The sequence below is a fragment of the Poecilia formosa genome, unplaced genomic scaffold (assembly GCF_000485575.1).
Source record: "Poecilia formosa unplaced genomic scaffold, Poecilia_formosa-5.1.2 Scaffold113, whole genome shotgun sequence".
NCBI classification, from domain to species: Eukaryota; Metazoa; Chordata; class Actinopteri; order Cyprinodontiformes; family Poeciliidae; genus Poecilia; species Poecilia formosa.
Window position 1 is genome coordinate 1,766,317 of NW_006800052.1, and position 6,044 is coordinate 1,772,360.

At 41.5% G+C, this 6,044-nt stretch overlaps 1 protein-coding gene across 1 annotated transcript in view; it reads left to right on the forward strand.

The window, feature by feature from the left end:
• Positions 1 to 6,044, forward strand: part of LOC103143596 (gliomedin-like) — a 45,287-nt gene that overhangs the window by 26,460 nt on the left and 12,783 nt on the right. The window lies entirely within an intron of this gene.

The following is a 6,044-nucleotide window of genomic DNA, read 5'->3' on the forward strand; positions in this document are numbered from 1 at the left end:
GCTGTGACACTCTTCTCCCTCTACTCAAACTGTTTTTTTTTCTTTACCTCTCTCTGTATGCTGCGAGCGCTGTCTCTTCCTCTTTCGCTCTTCCTCTCTCCCTCCCTTTCTGTCACTGGCTAAGAGTGCTGCCTGTGTTTCAGCACAGCAATGGGAAGGACTCATTCACGGAGACTTGAAATGCAACTGCAGCACCAAAAAAATCCCATGACCTTTTTCCAAAGCCGGACGGTTTAAAATCAGGAATGCGGTATTTGTTTGTGGTCACATGACGACCACTGGTTGGTTCAGATGTGTTTGGATCACTTAGCCTGATATTTGGCTGATGATTCATACCTGAAAAACTGCATCCACCGCTAATTGGCATAGAAACTGAGACATTGTTAGGATTTTTCTTCTGAAATTGACTGAATACTGGTCACTAAGATTCATAGATCATCTCAAATATGCGGCTGGTGATTCAGTAGCCAGGTGCATGCCACTGAAACGTATAAACGTCAGCAGGTGCAGATCAGCAGACTGAGACTCATGCAGGGGGTTTGACAATTAGTGGTTTGAAAAGAAGACCCATAATGGAGGTTATGCCTTAATGAGCGACTGAGCAGGTGAGTCCAGTTATGGTCGAGTTATTCTCAGTGTAAGTTCAGCTGCTCTGTGAGGGAGTTTAAGCAAAGAGGAGGTTATAAAACAATATACCAAGCTTTACATATTCAGTCTGTCATCTGAGGACAAACGGCGCGACTAAAACCGAACTATGAAGTACTCAGGCAAGGAGAGAGAAGAGAAGCAGCCGAGAGGCCCATGGTCACTTTGGAGGAGCAGCAGAGAGCCACGACTCCAGAGAGATAATCTGCTGACTGAATCTATTGGATCCATAATTCTGGCCTTGTATTGAGGCAGGATGCCGTTTGCTGGAAAGGAGCCGCAACGAATCGTATGTGCAGCTTTGCATGAGGAACGTAGGGAAGTAAACATCTGGACCAAGGTGTTGTTGTTAATTGATAGACGAGGACTGACGTTTTTGACCATCATGCAAAATGCTTTGTGGAAAAGAAACAAAACAAACAATGTAACTTCAAATTAATTTGTGAAGACAAATGCAGAGCAATCAGCTTCATAATATAACACACACAGTTAAATAAGAAAGACTTGAGCATGAGGTTCCAACTGCAGTGGATTGGTTTGTGTCAGAATGGCCTAGTTATGTCCATTTTAATATTTGCTGATTTTTTTTTTCTCATAGAGCATATTTAAAATATTTGAAAGAAAGTGCAGCTTGGGAAGCTACTACTATGCTAGCCAACTTTAGCTGCTAATGGCTCGCATTTGAAAAGCAGCCATTTAATTTTGCCTGCTGCTGATTGGCTGGACTCTCACACTGTAGATATTGGTTTCTGCCAGTGGTGCAGTTTCCAATGTGCCAGTTAATGTTTATGAATGCATTTTTGGTGTTTTGACTATTAAAATAAGCAGCTGTAAGCATTTTAGAGGGGCTTCAGATATTCACAGGTTTCAGCTATTCTCCTCTGTGAATATCAGGAGTCGGTCCACTGTATCGTTTTTCATCAGTTTCGCAATTTGACATTACTTTGTCCATCTTATAAAATCCCAATAAAATACATCTTAGCTGAGGCTTCTGGTTGACGCATACCAAAATGTGGAAGTTCAAATTGTAGTAACACTTCTGCTCGCCACTAAGATTTTACATGAATTTTTGCTAGATTTTACATCGCAGAATCAGAGTTAATTGTGGAAAGCTGATGTGCAGAGATGAGGTAAGGATCACTGGAATAGAGAGGATTAAGTCAAGACCACCGGGCAAAGTGTGCCGTATGGGAGCGTCTGCTGTAAGGATTATTGATCAAAGGTGTGACAGAGGCTTTACATTTGAGCTTATAACACCATAACACCATCACTTTGGTTACATAAGAAACACCAACTTTCCAACACAAAAGGAAGAACTATTTCTTCTCTTTCACAGGAAGTGTTATTTTTTACCTTGACAACGAGTCCTTGGATGCGCCACTGAAGAATGTTTTCATTTGGCTGAACTCACATCAGAACTTAATTAATATCCAAGGACTCAGAATCAGAAGAAAACATGAAGGTATCTGTCAGATTTCTGAGGGCAGGAAAAACAACCTTGACAGAGCTGCATTCAGTTAAAGAGTTTACTTTTTTTTTTTCCATCTTTCCCTTTAAAAGCCTGTCACAGAAAAAGGTTGAGAAGAACCGAGCTGCATTAAAAAAACTAATTACATTTTTTGAAAGAATAAAAAGTTTGTTACTGTAATGGGTTAGCGACCTGACCGTAGCGAATATGAAATGGACAGACTAATGAGTCTTGGTGTTGGTAAATGATATTGATCTCTCAACATCCCCAATCTACTGTTTCAAATTAAACTGTTCATGTTTTAGAGTGTTATAACACAGAGCTTTTACTTTAGATGAACCTGAATTTGCTATGATTATTGCTGCTAATGTCAAACATCAGAAGGTTTCTTGATTTTGTTGCTACTTCACTTCTCCGTCAGCTGATGTCTGAGCTTTTCTCTTCCATACATGGGTGCTGCTGTGTTGTTGAAGGCTTGAAGGTCCTGTTTTAATCATGCACTCTGTGTTTAGAACTGAATATGTCACAATGGACTGATGCTGTGTCCCCGTATCTGCAGGAACAGGGTCCATTATATCTTTTCTAAGCATCTGCTTTTGAATGTTTCCACGACGACTTGTCAATAGTGATGTAATTTCACAGCTGAAACATCTCCAAGAGTCAGTGGTCATTTTTAGCCAATGCTGTTAAAATGCCTTTATAGATCCTGCGATTACAAACCCATCAGGATCCCGACCGAAACCAGTCGAGTGGTGATAAATGTAACACACGGGCACCATGCATGTGTGAAAAGATCGTTAAGTTGTGTTTCTTTTTAATCAACGTGAATTAATTTCTGCTAGATGAGTCTGGGCGGCGCGTTGGGGGCAGGTGGGCGTTCAGTCGGTGGCCCGACAGAACTCACAGGCATCGCCGCCGTCCCAGGTGTGGACCTGAACGCCGCTCAGCAGGAACGCTGGGGACCAGATGGCATTAGCCGTCCTTCCCAACGCCCGAGGCTCGCTTGTCTTTGACTCGGCGTGCATTTGTTGCCTGTTTGCGCGTCACGTCGACTTGCCTCTGCAATTCTGCGGAGGCAAAATAATAATAATAGTAAAGAAAATAAAGATGTGGCAGTAATAACAACAAGCTGCGCTTCTTTGATCCTGGCAATAAAGCTGCTCTTTCTGTCTCTCTCTCTCTCTCTCTCTCTTTTTTTGACCTGATGTGAGATGGAGAGTGGATGTGTGGGCATGAATAAGAAGCACACACATCGCTCCTGGCCTGAGACAGAACAGTATAATGATTGTCTGCTGCACCTTTGTGTGTTTGGAGAAACAAAAATATCTAACCAAAACAGATCTTATCAGTGAGCGCCGTGCAGCCTCTCTGGTTTCCGTGTAGGTCGTACCAGCTGAGCTCTAATTTTAGCCTTTTGGTGCCGTCTGTCATCAGCACTAAACGGGTTCTTAAGACTGTACTAGATTCTGTTGTTTAATTTCAACCTGGTTTTGAAACCAAACTCTATCTAAAAGGTGTAAAAGTGTGCTTGGGGAATTTATGGCCGTTCCACCAGAAATGCATTTACGAGGTCAGACTCCAGCCTGGGCGTTGTCTCCTTACGCCGTTCTGGAGCGCTTTGCGTCGCCGCATCTAACACCACCTGAGCCGATCCATGAAGCTCTCTGTGTGCTGTTTTTGCTCTAATCTGAACATAGCATGACATTTAATCAGTAGCCTCTGAATCTAATCAAAGTTGGTAGCCTGTGCGCACCCCAAACCTCGGTTTTAAGACGGGTCACGTCGCTGTTGCTCCAACGTTCTTCCAGATTTTTACAATACCACCAATAACTGACCTCAGAATATTTAGTGTCAAAAACATTTAAAGACCAGCTTTGTTAAGTGGCATCCCATCAAGGCACCGTGCTGAAATGTTTATAGAAGCCAAGATTAAAGGTACATCTCGGTTATTTTTGCCTTCTTTTTGGGAATCATGCATCCTTCAAAAGCCTGGTTTTGCTCTTTTGGTTTATAATACATGATATGATAAATTATATCTCTGCAACTATTTTTGACCAAGAATGTCACAGATTTCTACTCTTAGAGCTGCTCATGTTGGATACTAAGAGCCACATAACTCTGAAAACCTTCAAACTTCAAACTCCTCCCCACCCCCCATGGCTTGTTTGTAAAAAAACAACAACAAACAGAAATAACTTGAAGTAGAAAACTGTGCTGGGACGATGAGTGTCACCAGTCTCCTCTGCTGTTTAACAAGAAACAAATGAGTTGAGTTTGGCAAGTAAAAGCCCCATAAAAGACTGATCGGTCCTGCCTGCCTGGGTTTCCTGTTACAAAGCAGCTTGATGAGAAGGACTGGAGCTCGGTGAGATATTTTGTCCCACTTTCTTATGAAATGCTCTGAAAATTGGTGCACTCATTACCGGGGAGGCAGAGAGGCACGCAAAAAGGCAAATGTCTGGGAGCATCATGGAAAACAGTGTCACTGCTGACTGTAGGAGGTACTATTCACAGTGACAGCGCTCCGACGATGAAGGGAGATGAGTACACTGCCAGTTTTTCCTTTCTGCTGGATGTTTCCATGACCACCAGTGCTCCTTTTTTTTTTTTTTAATGAAGCACTAATCCAGCAGGGGACTTAAACAGAAAGACAGTATGGCCGCTGGCATTTGAGAATCTAAGCTGAAAATGATGTGTGGGTGTGTGTTTGTCGGTGGCTGTGTTTGTGTGGGTCCTTAGCAGTATGTAATCAATCAGATTGTCAATCAGAGTACGAGGCAAGACTGTGTAAACTTTTGCTGCGAGGCTGGAGTTTTCTTTTTTTTTTTTTTAAAAGCCATCTGTCATCCTGGCTCCATGAATTTGTAATTGGGAAGCCGAATTAGATGCATACATAGACCATTAGGCTTCCAATAACCACAAAATAAACATAATAGACTCTCATAACTAAATACATAAAGTTTAGCCGGTATTGACAAGCGACTCCAAGTGAAATGCAGCTCAGCAGGCTGTAATACAGACGTCTCATCATAGTCAACCTAACAATAACATGACACTGCATGCAGTAAAATATTTGTGTCATAAACAAGCACCGAAGAACAAAATGAAAACACAAGCATTTTTCACTTCCTTCTTAAAAGTATTGCATAAACTGTATCTCACACACACACACACGCACACGTGCATACACACACACATCGATCCAACAACAGCAGTGCATGTGAATTAAATGTTACCACAGATCTATTCTGCAGATGTCTGGCGTCCCTCAGTTTGGAGCCACATTTCTTTTATTATTTTCCATTGTGGATCCAATTATTCTCAACAATTTGAGGCTTTTGGTTCAGCCGTGAATTTACTGTACGTTCAGCCTGTCTCGGTCAAAAGTTGGGAACAGAACTAACTTTTCGCTGCAAATCAAGCCTGGAAGTCCTTTATCGGATTTGCACAATCTGCTTCACTAACATCTATCTATCTATTCATCTTCACAGAATTGGCCGAGCTCAGGTAGATTGTATGATGGGCCTGTTTTCCCACGACCATGTTTCAAAACGGATATGACAGTAGTTGGGTCCTGGTGTGAGTAGTCCATAATTTTGGCATGTTTTTTATTTGTTTTTTTTCTTTTTTGTTTTTTTTTGTGCCTGAAGCCACTTCTGTACCCTTCAGTAAGTGTTAACACATTTGTCAGATCGCGTTTGGAGGAAACACTTCAGCTGAACACAGATCCTCTTCTATTCATTTCTTTTTTTTCTTTTAACTTAAACCAGCCTTTCACCGGATCCAGCTTGTCCTCATCAGTGGCTCAGGCTGTGGTCAAACTTCCCAGGATGTGACAGGTTAGCTTAGCAAAGCAAAAATAATAATAATAATAATAATAATAATAATAATAATAATAATAATAATAATAATAATAATAAATAAAAAATGC